This window comes from Varroa destructor, unplaced genomic scaffold (assembly GCF_002443255.2).
Source record: "Varroa destructor unplaced genomic scaffold, Vdes_3.0 BEIS01000001.1, whole genome shotgun sequence".
NCBI lineage: Eukaryota > Metazoa > Arthropoda > Arachnida > Mesostigmata > Varroidae > Varroa > Varroa destructor.
The window spans coordinates 4827822-4843259 of record NW_019211454.1 but is presented as its reverse complement, the minus strand read 5'-3'; positions in this window follow the sequence as shown (position 1 = coordinate 4843259).

The following is a 15438-nucleotide window of genomic DNA, read 5'->3' as shown; positions in this document are numbered from 1 at the left end:
AAAGTTAAACTTGATACACCGCATTATTCCTCCGTACCATAATTGTGACCAAAGGATCACATAATTTCCCACAACATCGTTCTACAGGTTTCGAACGACTGTATATAACTTCTGATCGGAAAAGTTTCTCACGGATAAATAACCCACTCCAGGAGAGTGACCTTCTAGAGAAACAGGACGTAGTGACTAATGAATCGACTCATAGACATAGCTTTGCAACTTCCAAATATTAGAACTTATTTGTTTCATCATCAAATATAGATTTATTTTACCAATATGTTTTACAAAGGGTACCAAACTGAATAAATCTGATACGTTCCCACTTGATGATCATTCACCAAATCAAGTAAAAAAAAAACCATCGTTTTTATGGATACGAGCTATTTGCGTATAACATTTCGTTTTTTCGGAGCGCGTTTATATTTCCTACCGACGAAAATTTGTATGCTGTAAACGTCAATGGGAAGGTACTAGAGCCCTTTATAATGAGATATTGCATAATAACGGTCTAACAATCCAAGCGCTATCTTTAAGTTATAAATTAGAGTTGCTAATATTATGTCTGGTACTGCCGCTTCGAATCACTTAGGGCATGTTTATGGGACGACTAAAAATATACGGCCATTGCAAAATTTAAGTAAAAAAATATACCTGCAGCAATGCCAGCATCACACTTCTGTCAGACATCTATGGGTAAAGTTATTGGGAGTAACTTGACCTGACGTTATTGAAAAATTAGTAATATGTAATAAGATAACGTTTCGATTATGAGCATCAAATGGGAACTCTAGACTTCGTGCGTGCATTTAGTACTTCGAGACAGCTGATACTGTAGAGTCGATCCGTTACAAAGGCTATGGGTTTGCCCGTCTTATCTTTCTAAACCTGCATTCTGCCGACCCGAAAAAGTTTTCTGCATAAACACTTCTTATTCTTTGAGCAACTGGCTTTGATACAATGCGTTTTAATTTAAGGTACTATGCGTTTTAATTTGTTCAAGTGTCAGTTCTCACGGCCACTTTGGCTTGACTAATCAAACGAATGAATCAGCGATGCCAAGTTACTTAATTAAGCTTTTCTTTTTTTTTTTTGCTTTTTTATTTATTATCAACTTTTCAGAGCTAGCGCACCTCATGGCTTCTTATGCCCTAGATAAAAAGATCCGAGGGCCAGAAGTTGTAAGACACTAAGGTTATAATGAAAACTGCCGACTCTGACTAAGTCCGTCGGACGAGTCCGTCCTTGCTATGCCTGCGTTCACTAAATAATCAGTTTATAACTATGGTAATAAGAAAAACGTATAGTATTAAAATGGTTGCTGTTGACTGATATTAATATATCGATCTTTATGGTTATTAGTTTCTATAAATACTAGTAGCTCTGCTTGGTATTCTCTAACACCTATTGGGGTTGCGAAAAAGAATCCGATATATGACTGATAGCATCGGCTTCATCAATCGATACATAGCTGACGCTTTTACGCTCCTTAATAGGCCTTCCTATTGCCCTAAGGCGAACTGAAGACGTTGCCAATTGGGTCTGACAATTTTTGGCTTACGCATTATCTTTCCAAACGTTCTCGTTCTTCCCTTCATTTACTGATCTCGATTAAACAACAAGCTACCATCCAACGCTTCTGTCTATGACCTCGAATTTCATGTCCATGTTTGTGGACCTCACCATTTCGAAGCCGACAAGCGGCACAGAAGCTGCTCGGTTTACGCGCGTAGGCGTAGATTCTCATCGAAGCAACTGCTAGGCGCAGTAGCCCGGTGAAGAAAGTTTAATATATCAAGCCACATTGGAACGCCTCGGTGGGAGTAAGTTGTACTTTAGGTGATCTGCTCATGTACTAGCTCAAAGCAAAATAGGACCTATTAAGCGGTAGCTGAGCTCGGTAATGATCCCTGATGCCATCGGTCGTCCGCGCTTCTGATTTGTTTGTTTGAGCATAGCTCACGCACACTCAAAGAGCAGTAATGACGGTTCCAGCCATAGTGGGTCTTACATTTGCCTGTATTTTAGCTATGTAAAGTTAAGCTCTACAAAAGAGAAGCCTACAAGTACAATGAGCCGCATGACAGGTGATCGAGTGTGCTTTTTTTTTCAGGTATATCTTGATGAGCCTGTAACGTCTGTCTAGATTTATACACTAACTTTATACTTTATTTGGTAATCTAAATATACATTGGAATCTATTAAGAAATTGTTAACGATTTGAATTTATTTTTACAATATTTTTAATGTTTTTTCTTTGACAGCCGTAATTGAACTGGCCAACATTTTCATATGGCTAGATATATCTAATGAATTTCCAATAAGAAAAGTACTCAGTGATGGCATAAGTCGTTAAACGAACGGAACGATAATGTCTTTACGTACAGAAGAGCTCTACTATCGAAATTAGCGTGACGCTCGGTCGATCAGCGGCTGCCAAATCCCAGTAACGTCACAGTGAAGAAAATGAACACAGCATGAAAAACAAGTTGTGTTTGACCCTGATTTATGTACGTATATACATATGTATACGTGTGTATATATATATATAAACAATTGTGAGTCGTAGTGAATGTATTCAATTGGAAGAAGGTTCCGGTGGACAGATGTTTCTAAAGCTAAATGCTTCCAGCTCCGAATCCGATGTCGCATTACGAGTACAAGCGTGGGTAACAATTGATCTATCTGCTCGATAGATTTTAACATGTTCAAATAACTATGCCAATGCGAGATGTTTGTGATTCGGCTAGAGCCAATGGACCATCTCCATATGTTGAACTTTTATGAAAGCCCTATAAAAGATCGAGCATAAAGGATAGCTTCCGTTGAAATCGAATCCCAACAAAGATGGACAGTGGCTCAGACAAACGTATTATATAGATCTATTGATTATTAGAGGGCGAGGCGAATTCAGTGAAGGGTAGCAGACAGGAATGAGGTGAACTCTAGAATAATAATTAAGTGATCTTGTAATAACACACCAGAAATGAAAAATGTAGTTTTGGATATGACTGCGCGAAACGTACTAGTAATAATCAGCACTGTTTTGCGAGACGCCGCGCAGTAGGCTGCCGCATCTCAAAAGAAACCTTCAAAAACATATTAATAAAAGCGCGTTTTTAGGACAGATTCGAATAAAAAGGCACGGTTACTTCATTTGTCCAACAGCGTTCATAGGGCCAACAGCGAAAAGTCCATATCAGAATCTGTTAAATGTAAACATCAACAAGAATATACAGAGGTTGAGCAATAGAGATAGGATCGTATCTTTCACATGTTGTATATATATACACATGTTTCACATACAATAGTACATCTGACATACAGAGCATTTAAGCTCGTGCAACGGGATCATATCATGAGAAATGTAAGAAAATATTGCCAAAAGCATACTAGCTAGTTTAATCAAACAAGCGTTTAAAGCTGCTCCCGAACGTCAGCAAAAGTTCAATGGCGGCATGTAAATTCCTAACCTATACAGCATTTAAGAAGCCTGAAGTCAGAAACCTGTAGGTATTTAGTATAAGTCGCCGGAACTACTTTAAAAGGTGAAAGTAAATTAAGTGAGTAGGTCGAATAACGATCATCATCAGCGGCTGTCGTCTTTGACTGTGATGCAACGCTCAAGGAACTTCCGAACTGGGTACTGGTTGAGAGATAATCCGGGGGAATAGAAGGGCGCATAGGACGGTTGGCGAATATAGCAGCAACGAACCCAGCATACCTTTCCACTTGGGCCTCTATAATTGTCTTTAGCCCACAGCGATAACAATCAGGTCAGTACGAACGTCCCGAAGTTAGTCAGACTGGTAAAAAGCTCGGCAAGAACTAAGCAAAGTGCATAAATTGACAGTTCAGCAACGCTGACCACTCGCCAGCTACGGAATATGGAAGGTCACGTCAAATGGTAGACTTCTCAGAGCAGCATGCGACTAAGGTCAAAGAACACGGATTTGTTTAGGACAATCGAAAGGACATGCAAAAGGAGCACCGCGCACTGCCAAAAGACATGCTTCGTTAGTTCGTAATATGGGCGATTGAAAATGCGTCCATTAAAACTCTAAGGACTCTATGGAGAAGCAACGCAAGCCGACGAGCCGAATCTGCCCCTGTAGGTCCCAAATAGGTCTAAGGGTCGCGTAGTGAAACTGTGAATGCACAGAAAATCTGCAGCTTCTGCCTTACCAATATGTTAATTTTCATAAACACCTGGTAGCAGCAAAGTTTATGGTGAGCAGGTTGCACGCCGTGTCCCCGCATGCTGTGTGGCGGATCTACAAGCAGACATCTTTGGATAGACGATATCATCGTTTCAGCGATTTTACGTTTCAACATGATCGCTTCCTGCGCGCGCGCCCCCATCAGACAATAGACATAATGTAGATGCTTCCACATGCTTGCCAAAGAATTTTACCGATTTAGATATTCAATTGAGTTAGTCGAGCAGTTCGTAACTAGAATTTTGTAAGAAGACGCAAATAACATTCACGTCTTCGACTGGATGATTGCGAGTGACAAATAGACACCAACGTTCGAAAAACGTGGGGGCAAATTTGTTTCGTACGCCACTTGTCTATATTACCTCCAACAGATATTAGTTATTTTTAAGCGCTATATAACTAGTTTGAAGCTTCAGGTTAGCTTGCGAAACACGACAGCGGTGAAGTTCCGCCGAAAACGGCCGTCTGCCGACAGCTGATCGACAGCCCAAGAAAACTTTCGCTCAGATCAACGTTGCTTCTCTTGTATTCGAAAGTGTTTTCTTGAGTATGATATAGTTTACAGCCTATAGAGAATCAATTGCTGCCAATCAACTTCGCATTTTTGACTGAGTAAGGCTAGCTATTTTCAAGCGAATCCTGGGTCGCAACGCGTCGGCGAGCACGTTACCAACGTACTCGGCACGATGCTACACTTCAGCAAGGAGCTGAAGCAAAGGTCTGTCTTAGACGAGACAGAAGTGTAGCAAAAGGTTGCTCACAAGTGCGAGCCAAAGATCGATGGTATCGACTTGGAATACCATCGTGTGCCTGTGCGATCAAATCAGCCTGGAAGGACATTGACCAGATCAGTCGACGTGCCGTGACTGGGTACGTGGTCCCGGATTTCATAACATTGTCGCTCAAACACTCGACTATCAAATCCCTAAGGGGCACGTCGGTCTCAACGCACCGGTTTCTGTTAGATGAAATATCTAATACTTAAGGTCACTCGAGGGCCGTTAATTATGCTAGTAACTAGAGCATTGAAACCAGGTCGATTATTTCGAATTTGATTTCAAGTAAACGGGCTTACAATTATTTGGACAATTGTGATAAATCTAGAAAAAAAAAAAACTTTGAGACAGCATTTATTTAGTGCACTGCATAGTGGGGAAGAGGTTGGGGGGTTTTCAGGTGCGAATAAATGCATATGACCTATTTGGTCGTTAATAGAGTCCTAAACGGTCCTTTGTTGAGTGTCAATTGTCTTTTTCTCTAGATAATTATTTTCGAAAATATAGTTATTTGGCTGATTCTTTGAAAACAAAGCCGATTGTTCTTGTTAATAAAAATCTATTTATCACATACCTTTTTGATTACGTGTAAGCACGTTTTCCGTGTTTACACGTAGTCCGCATATATAGGACATTAAACCTTGATTACAGTATAGTTTATTATATACTCGGTTGATTCCTTATGAAGGTATAAAGTTAATATATTGTCAATAAATACTGCCATTTTTGTTCTATACAAGTACAATCGATTACAAGTGAAAAGTAAAACTCTATATATAGATATGAGATGCACCCAATTGCCCGTCGATTTCAGGGCATTCTTTACTGATTTGCTGCTTTATAATTCAAATCCTGCAAAGAAATGATCGATTTGAAACTGCAGTGGGTTTAACAATTAAAAATTATTCTATAATTATGAACGACGGAATATTTTTTCAAGCACAGGCCTCTATATAGCGTTTGCTCGTGTCAATTAGTAAATGCCAACCTGTATTCCTATATGGTCGCTACGATCGAATTTTAGTACGAGGTTTGCTTCAACTACCGTGAACGCCATTAGCCACAGCTACACAAAGTTGTTCGTTAAACAGTCCCTTTGTTTTCGAATATGACCGCTCTTCCCTTAGGCATACAAAGTTCTCGCCTGTCAACAGGCGCAAGTACGAATTTTGTCCATGATGTCATTTAAACTTTGAGACATTTTTGAAAACGCCGAGTTTTCGGAAATGATGGCGGAAAAAATGGCACAAAAGGCTAATGTCATTGTCTTGCGTTTACAGAAACAGCTTTCAGCTTCGATCCTGATTTGAAACCTTTACCTATTAGTAGGTTGCACAGTTTACTTCGAAGTAATGTCAAACATATCCCGAACCATGGCCCAAGCTGATAAAGGGGTCCAGGGTTTAGTGGGTGAGAGTCCCACAGTAGCGGGCAAAGCGCAGTCAATGATGCCCGGTCTGCATAATGCATTTGCCCTTAATCTCCAAAAAAAACAAAAAAAAAAAAGGTTACACACTTTACGAATGTCGTTCGGAATATGGGGCGAATAGATTTAGGGACGCTTCAAGGAAAATGCTCAAAAATTTACCAAACCAGAGCTTTTAGATGACGTATTAGCTTGCAATATCCTGTATAGCTACGTCGTGTTCTCGTTGTTTGAAGCCACACTTAGCATTAAATATATTCTTCAATAAACATTGTATGACGTTGTTTAAAGCGAAGTACTTGGTGGAACTCTTGTTTACTGGCTATTCTCTCATGGCTTATTTCGATTTTTTTGAGCGCGTCTGCTACGCTTCATTCACGAATGACAGTTCCTAAGGATAAATGGCGAATCGGTGAATTTTCCCGAACATATATTTGCTCAGCCACTCTTCATAATGTATCGGCATTTTTTTCTTTTGGGATAGGTTCATAGTACCGGTTACGAGCTGTGGACCTACGGAAGTTACAGTTTTTTGTGCAAATTATTTGCGTTTCGTCATACAGCTGCGCTTCATTGCGAAACGAAGTTCTATGACAGCATTTCAGTTTTTCAGCGTTTCCAAGTATACATTTAATGTACTCTTTTGATAAACTGTCAATCTTACATAGAAGAGAATCTTCATATATCAATTCTTCTATTTTCCATACTTAGTTTTCAGTATACGAAGTTAATTCAAGCCAATGTGATGGCCCCAGTGGAAATTGAAGTTTGACTGCATACATACTTTTTTAGGTAGGTGTAATCATGGTTGGTGTTTTCACCGTCTATAGCAGTGATAAGCGAAAGAACTTCTTCGTATTGAGTACGATAAATATATCTGCAGACTCGCGCTAGATACAATGACAGGTTTATCTTGTTTTTTTGTGTTCTGCGCGTAATACGCAAAAAGAAACACTGTGTTGTCGTCGTCGACAAAGTTCTGATACTACCGAAGCAAAACGAGATACGAGCGACCTTGTCACGCACATTGATATCGAATGTGAGTAACGTTCAAAAGATAAACTTGCAACCTAGGTTGTAGTCATACGTCGTAGTTTTCCCAGCCAACCTGTCTGAATAATTGTTTTTATCCCTAATTCAGTTCTGAGAAATCAATTACCAAGTAACCGATAGATTTGGACCTTACCCCGTGGCAACTGTAGGTCATCAGAAGTAAATGAGAAAATCCGCCTTCAAGAAAAACGTATACGTTCTACTTGGCCATTGATCGTAGAAAATGATTTAAGCGTTCCTAAAATTGAGTTGGCAGCAGTCTTGTCATTTTCGTGTTCATCCCGTAGCTATTGGATGAAGTCTGTTTGTGCACTCGTTGGTAGTAAAAGGCGCAGCCATCTTACAGGGACACACAAAGGGACCGCACATAAGAACTTGAAGATTACCACAGAGATGCTCTTACACAATGAACAATAACACAGAGCATCAATGAATTCAGGTTGAGCTCGAGCTGTCACTTGAAGCGACCTTGTACCTTTTAGTATCTGCCAGTCAGTGGCTATACTTCAACGACTGTAGTTAATTCTAGAGCCACATAATGGGTAAATCAGTAATATCAATGACGCTTTCTATTAGATGATAATTCAAATATACTAGCTCTGATAGGTGTATGTCTTCACTGGCGCAATAACCTGTTACTTTGCTAAAAGATCAAACCTTTTCAAATCGTCGCTTATGTTTCGTCATAACATTGGTCAAATACTAAACCGGGAACGAATTCGTTTAAAGGCTATTATATTTATTTCACCCTATCGACTAAAGCTTGTATGGTGTAAGCGGGAGCCTACTTCTATATAAGCGTTATTCCTTTAGAATCGCACAAGAGTTGTTCTATCATTGATACAATTAATTACACATTTTTTAGACGTAGAGGCGATTGTGTTTACGCACTGCCTGGGTGTCCTGGAGCCTGGGGTTGTCTTCTTCCATTTGTCTAGCTAAGACCACCCAGTAAACGACGGTCCACTATTGAGTATTCTACAAGGTCCTATGCCGCTGTTTTCATTATTTTGGAGTTCTTTACGAGTGACGAAGGTACCTTTGTCTATTGTGCTTTTACTTCGAGAGCTGATTTACCCCAACTTAGTCCGCACCGCCTTTTTATTTCTGATATGTTTTGCTTTAATTGTACCGTCGAAAAAAGGTTGATCTGTCTTTCGACTTCTTTTTAGGCGCGAGTAAGCATTTTTAATCGTTTGTTAATTTCGTTTACGGGGCTATGGTGTTCCGTATTTAGCACAGATCAAACGAAAGTTGTGTGACCGACGTCGTCTACTTCACCAAGCTCGCATGGGTTTCTTGCTCTTCTTGCTTGTTAAGCGTTTAGTTTTTTCTCCCTGTATATTGAATTTTAGCGGTGAGGTTTTGCCACGAGGGTCATCCTAAAAATGGCTCACGATTAGAAACTAAGCCTGCTTCCGTCTCCTATTGAACCTTGTAAAAAGCAGGCATACAGAGTGGAGTGTCTGCTTCGATATAACATACTACATGGTTGGTGGCTATAAAGCATATAAGCCTTGCTGGACCTTTTTTTTTTAAACAAAATTATGAAAGGGGAAGGGAACAGTGAACTTTGAACAAGCGATCGCCCTATTCCGATAGTTCCCATTATCTTTTCGCATCACGCTCCCCTGTTATGCATACAATGCGCATTGTACTCAATTACAGAAAATAGTAAACGTCTTGTCTTTTACGTTGCTATCCCCATTTTCGGCATAGCTCCATCTAGGTCCCTCTATTCAGATCTCCGTTATGGCTACCGCAGTATTCGCCGCGTTCTATAGCTCGGTCTCTCTCCTGGCAGTCAGTATGAACTCAGCGTGATCAGCGTAAGCGACATACTCAGACCCGTTCGACATGCATAGGGTCTCATCGTAGACTAGATGTTTAGGCAGAACGGGTTACTGAAGTACGCCGATAGATACATCTTTCTTGTCATTCCTAATGTCAGGTACTCTCTCTTGCAGACATGAGAAGATCAGCTTCTTCAGGAAAGAGGATATCAGCTTTTTTTTTTTAATGCCTTCAGCGCCACCACGGATTCACCGCGTTAAACGCGTTCCATCGTTCGACGCATATTATTCGAAAGTCTGGCAAAATAAGGAACATCAACTTCAGTTTTCCAACGATCCGGCTTTTCTTGCAGTTCTGCCTAGAACTCGCTTAACCATCGTCAGAGTACTCTTTGCTTTCTGAAAGATGTACTGCAGACCTAATAAAGTTCGTTTTCTTTTCAGTCTCCTGCTCAAATCTCTGTTTTTATTGAAAGTCACTTAATTAATTCTCTGAAGACTTCCAGCGACCTTTTGATTAGTAGTTGCTGGGGGGACACGTCTGAACCCAGCAACAAATTTGGCGCTAGCCTCTGCAGTGATCTGTGGTGCCGAGTTTTCGGGTACGTGGGTCGAAGTTGTGTCCCTTGATAGCTGCTTGAAAGAAAAGCTTGTAACTATTTTTTTCGATAACTATTATCTCTGCTGGAGCTTACTAATTATTATTTGGTACGAGAAATGAAATTTACCATTCTATGTTCCTTTGAAAAGCCTGCTGAATTTGTCCGCGTTGCTTTTTCTTTTATGGGAAGACGCTAAGTGGGTAAATGCAAAAAGCAAAGGCGTATAAGCAAAGCTCTAGCAGGTCCTCCTCTCGTGCTTGCCTTTGTGCCAGTCATCAGTAACCAGAATGGCCGTTTGTTTTACGTGGGAGTTCTTGATGCCATTATAAGAATTTATTCAATGTGCTTGCCTATGTTCCTGCCGCTTCCCTACATCCTTTGGCGAATCCCGGGTTCTGTAATTACGTATATCATTGTTTAATAAACAAGTTTGCCTTCCACCTTGTATTAGGGTCCATGCACATTTCTCTATCAGCCAAGTGCAATTCAGTATACTTATCTTCCGATTTATGTTGGAAGGGTCTATTTTAAAGCTCTACGACCGACGCGGATATTATGGAAAGCACAACTGTGGTCCGTTTGATTGGATTCCTCTTCATCTACGCGCCATTTTTCTAGCAAAGGCGGGGCGTTCGAAGTCACAGTGATTAGGTTAGGTCTTGAGAATGTGGAAACCCGTACGTCATTGACAACCATCATATCTCTTCCTGCGGCCCATTCCATTTAGCAGCCTCTTACAAACAAGTGTATACTACCCCATTGCGTTGAAGCCATACCTTCAATATTTTCTCACGTCAACTTGTCTCTGGCCCCGTTTCCCTGATTTGAACGACTGATCGACTTGGCCTCGTCCATCACACCGTCGGGTGGTTTTTTTCATATCCACTCTCTATCGTTCTAAGCCATCAGCAATCCTAACATCTAGCTCATTGAGCAGGCAGATATCTATGATAGGTCTTTTAGCTGCCTTATGAAACATATTATGGGCATATCAATAACAGTTTGGAAAAACTTTGAATGTCACTCTTACTTCTGCTTGCTATTTTTGCGATTTCCGGTCTAATAAACCCATTTCCATCGATGGCCGAACTCCAGCGAACTGTTTTCCCTCTTGTTGTTTCGTTTGCCTTCCGTCGGCACACAAGGAAGCATATTCCCGTATAATCTGTGCCACTGGGGTCGATGGTGCACGTCTCTACTTTGCCTACTCGACGGCTGTCCTGTATTCGTGGCAAGCCATAAAATTTGTCAGGTGGTAACTATGCACACATCAGGACGATGTTATTTCTATATACTTCTTGGCTATGTGTATCACAAGGCCGCATGTGTAACGACATCACCTGTTTTTCCAGTCCCCTTTCCCTCCCTTCGTTATACTTTCTCGCGGTATGCCCTGTCTTCTGGCGATTACAATAAGGAATTAACTAGATTCATTCTTCAGAGGATACTGTAGCATATGGCTGGGGATATGACCTGGCTTTTTTTCCTCGTCTCTATGATACTTTTTTCAATAATGTGTCGAGCTTCACCTGACATATAACCCATTAAAACTAGCATTGTTTTCATTTTTCTTTCCGGACCAAATTCCATATCGCAGTCCTCTACGCCATCTACAGCTCTTTTGTATGTGTCCCCTTCCCATGTTCCTGAGATATACATTTTCACAGAGTTCGTTTTTTTTTTTTTATCTATTACGCCAATTGTCATTGTTTAAACTCCATTGCGGTAAACTGGAGACTTATGGCTTTCCACGCATACTCAGCGTCACCTGAGTTTCGTTGCAACTGTTCATAACCACGATATTCTTTAATACGAAGTTTGCAACTACAAAGTTTAAAAAAAACTAAATAGTCAACTGCTTCAGCACCATCTTATCTGTTCCTGGTCCATGTATGTAAAACACTGGTTTCCTTACGAGCCATTACATCTTTATGAGAGATCATCGAGTGCTAGAAAACACTACCGAAACTTTATTTCACGATGATCATTGCCAGATTCTTGCCATTGCTGGCGTTATACTTACCGGCTTCCTCGATCTATATCGCTCCCCCCTGTTTCCCCGAATTTCGCGCACACTTTCTTCTCTACCTTTCTATTGCTTCTTAGCTACAGACAGGTACTAATGTGCTCTCTGTATCGATCACTACTCCTTCACTTGCGTCTAGGCTTTCTGTTACTCTAAAGCTGCATTTTAGCTTCGAAGGATTCATTTTCCTTTTAAAAAATGTTTGCTTTAGTTCGATAAACTGCTTCCGGTTCATTAGTATTCTGTTTTTACTTTCCAATTGCAGCTTTGCAGATCCACTGCTACTTTTACATTTGCCTCTTTGATGTCTTTCGTTTATTATCGAAGCTGGCGAAACATCACAGCTTTGTTTCTCATACGTGTATCATGGGCATTGACTTCTATAGCGTTAGCCTCTACTATCCTGTTTTGTTGCTTTGACTTTATCGAATTTCTCTCACTGCCAACGTTTCCGAAGCCCCTGTCGGCTAATCTCAAAACCATTCACTTTCGATGAGCCTATAAGCTCCCTTTTTTTTTTTTGGATTTTAGTTATGCCAACATAGCTTGCACGGTCATTGTCCTCTTTCGTCTCTGCCTCCTTCGCAGACACTCTGTCATTCATAGCAGTCCTTTTGCGTGGGATTATGATCCTCATTAGGAATAAGGATTACTGATTGATGCGTTTCTCCATATTAGAAGGAAACCTGTCCTTACTATCCTCAGTTAAAAGGAGCAGCGCGACACGTCTCTCCATTACCAGATTTCTTCAAGTCATTATATAAAAATTAGCTGCGTAGCATTGTGCCACAACTCACCATGACAAAATGAGGCCTATGCCTAGGTATTATAGCTCTTCCTTAACTATTAAGTAGGCCCTATGCTTATAGCAGTACTGTCTAAAAAAGTAAGAAGGCACTGCAACGAAGGTTATCCATTGTTTCCTTACATCTAGCCCATCGATCCTTTCGGCACTTTTTCAAGTTATACCCGCAATAGAAAACCCATGACACGTAACATTTTCATTTAACAAAACAATGAAATAAAAAATTGAGCCTGTATCTTGTATTTTACGGCGTAAGAAAAATATAAAGGAAAGATGCTTTACCGCTCAGAAGAGGGAAGTTGTCTATCACTCTATAGAGAAGTTTATACCTCCATAATTACCACTCGCAGTTATTTCACCCCCTCAACCTCTCCCGCAACGCTCGAGCCACCATTTAACGTAAAAATGTATCTTAAGCTAATGAAAACATTGAAACGTGCCGATGTCACGCCGAAAAACCATAAAAGCTTTTTGCAGGGTGTGACCCATAGATTTAATTTTTTTTTTCTTTTGCCTTATTTTCAAGAGCGTAGCTAAAGAAAAACAAATAATTCGGTGATATTTTTACGTGTGCCGTTATTCAACAATCATAACTTAGTGCACTTATAGCCCCTATTCTGAACCTACACTACTAAGTAATCGTTTTGAAAATATTCCTTATTTAATATGCAAATAATTCTTTTTTAATAAATTAATAAAAGCCATGTATCAGGTTATATTGGTACGTGCAAACTCGTTGTAGTTTATGCTACATACAAAAGATTCTACTGAAAGTAAAGTTTAATCCGTTATCAAGCCGAATATTCTGGAAATGCAGGAAGTCTCAAAAAGTCAAACCGTTAAAGCTTATCTAGACAATCCAATTGCGAACTGATATTATCCTCCTTAAAACGATCGGTCATTTCTATGTTAAATATCGAAGCGTACCAAAAATTACTTTTTGAAGTTTATGGTTGTCTTTTATGAACGTATTTCCGCCATGATCAGTTGTGCGCCAAAGTTAATAGTCTATAACCTGATATAAACACCGCACCCTGTATTATTCTCCACTGGGAGGGGCGATACGTCAGTTTTCCTCGACCACCAAGACGCAACTAGCACACAGTGTAAGAGACCCCCTTTTCTTTGTAGCGGTAGACCTAATGTTCGGGTTTAAACCACAGTATTATATAGTTTTACAATCGCTTTTTTTTTTTAATTATTTTATTACCTATTAGTACGGCATTCCGCAGCTTAACAGCTTGATCTTGTTTACTCTCGCCTCGTGTAAAAGTACTGATAATTTTTAAGAGCGCATGAAATCAATGTATTGTTCATATCGTTCCTGCTGCAATTCATACAGGACCACGGTCCACAGAAAAGGAACATATATACGATATACAGATATGGCGCGCAGTCAAATGTTTTTTCATTGCAAAACGTTATTGGTTGAAGTGCCGTTTTATCCTTCACATTATGTAATAACATAACATAATCTATGTATACTTTCAGTTCGATTGAACAAACATGCACGAAATTGATTTACTAGTTGTGAACGATAGATGAAAACCTATGTTCGTTTGAGACCATCTAAGGATCTATTTGTATGATAAGAAAAGTAATGCTTTTGGTCCTATTACCAGCTGTACTGTTTCGGTGATAGGATGAAAGCTGTACTGCTGGAATAGTAGAACTTAACCCACTAGATCTCCTCGTTCTGCACGTTGCCCTTCAAAATTCTTGTTTGCTAAAAAGAAAAAAAACTAAATTGCTTCGAAATTTAACTAAAATTCGCACTTATCCCGTACTTAAAGCCCATATCCTGAATCCTCTGTCTACGCTGGATTCACCAAATGGCTGTCGCTAGTATCAAGCTTCATTGAAAGCAAGAGCTGGCCGGACGATTGTAAACACGCTTTGAGCGCAGGCCTCCCCAGTTTTCCTTGTGGACAAGTGCAAAGACCGATTATAGGCCTGTTCGTTAGGTTACTTGAATTCGGACAGATTTCCAGGAATACTAAATGCTTCGTGATTGAAATTGAACTGCAAGTAGTGGCTTATATGAGAGGTGGCTGCTTCTATTCGTAGCTTTTAGCTGCTAGTTTGTACGTTTCACAAGTTTTTTATGTATTTTTATTATACGGGTTATGACTAGTACATTCTGAAACTTTTTGGTGTACCCTCATCTGTCTTTATCTAGGGACGTTTCAACAATCCTAAACATGAACATTGGTTCCTTTATCTAGTTCATTAATTTGCAGTATGTTTTTGACAATTGCTTTGAAACGGACTATGCAAGAACTCGAGCGACGCATAGAAAAAGTATCTCTTCTCGTGCTTTCGATCCGTGTGCTAACGGCCTTTGGGTCCCTGGAAAACTCGAGATAGCTGGCTGCACTCATTATTTCATTTTCGGCGATTATCCACTCATATCCATTGCAAGTACTAACATAATAGCACAAACTTATTCAACACTCCCACGGAATTCGGATTTCCAAGGCGACACTATTTTCCGGCCTGCTCCTCTTCCGGCCTGCGATAGAGATTGAGGATTACCTCCCGTATGGCAGTCGTATGCTTCAGGCAGATTTCCTGTTGACTTCGACAAGTTTCGCAAATCGCGCGTGGAATAGACCATATGCATTTCCAACTGTCTTCAAGTCAATAATTTACAATGGTCTCATTTCTTACCTTCAGTATTTAGGTTACAATGATAATAATACACATGAAATAGGAGTTTCAGCCTAAAGAGCCCAACACC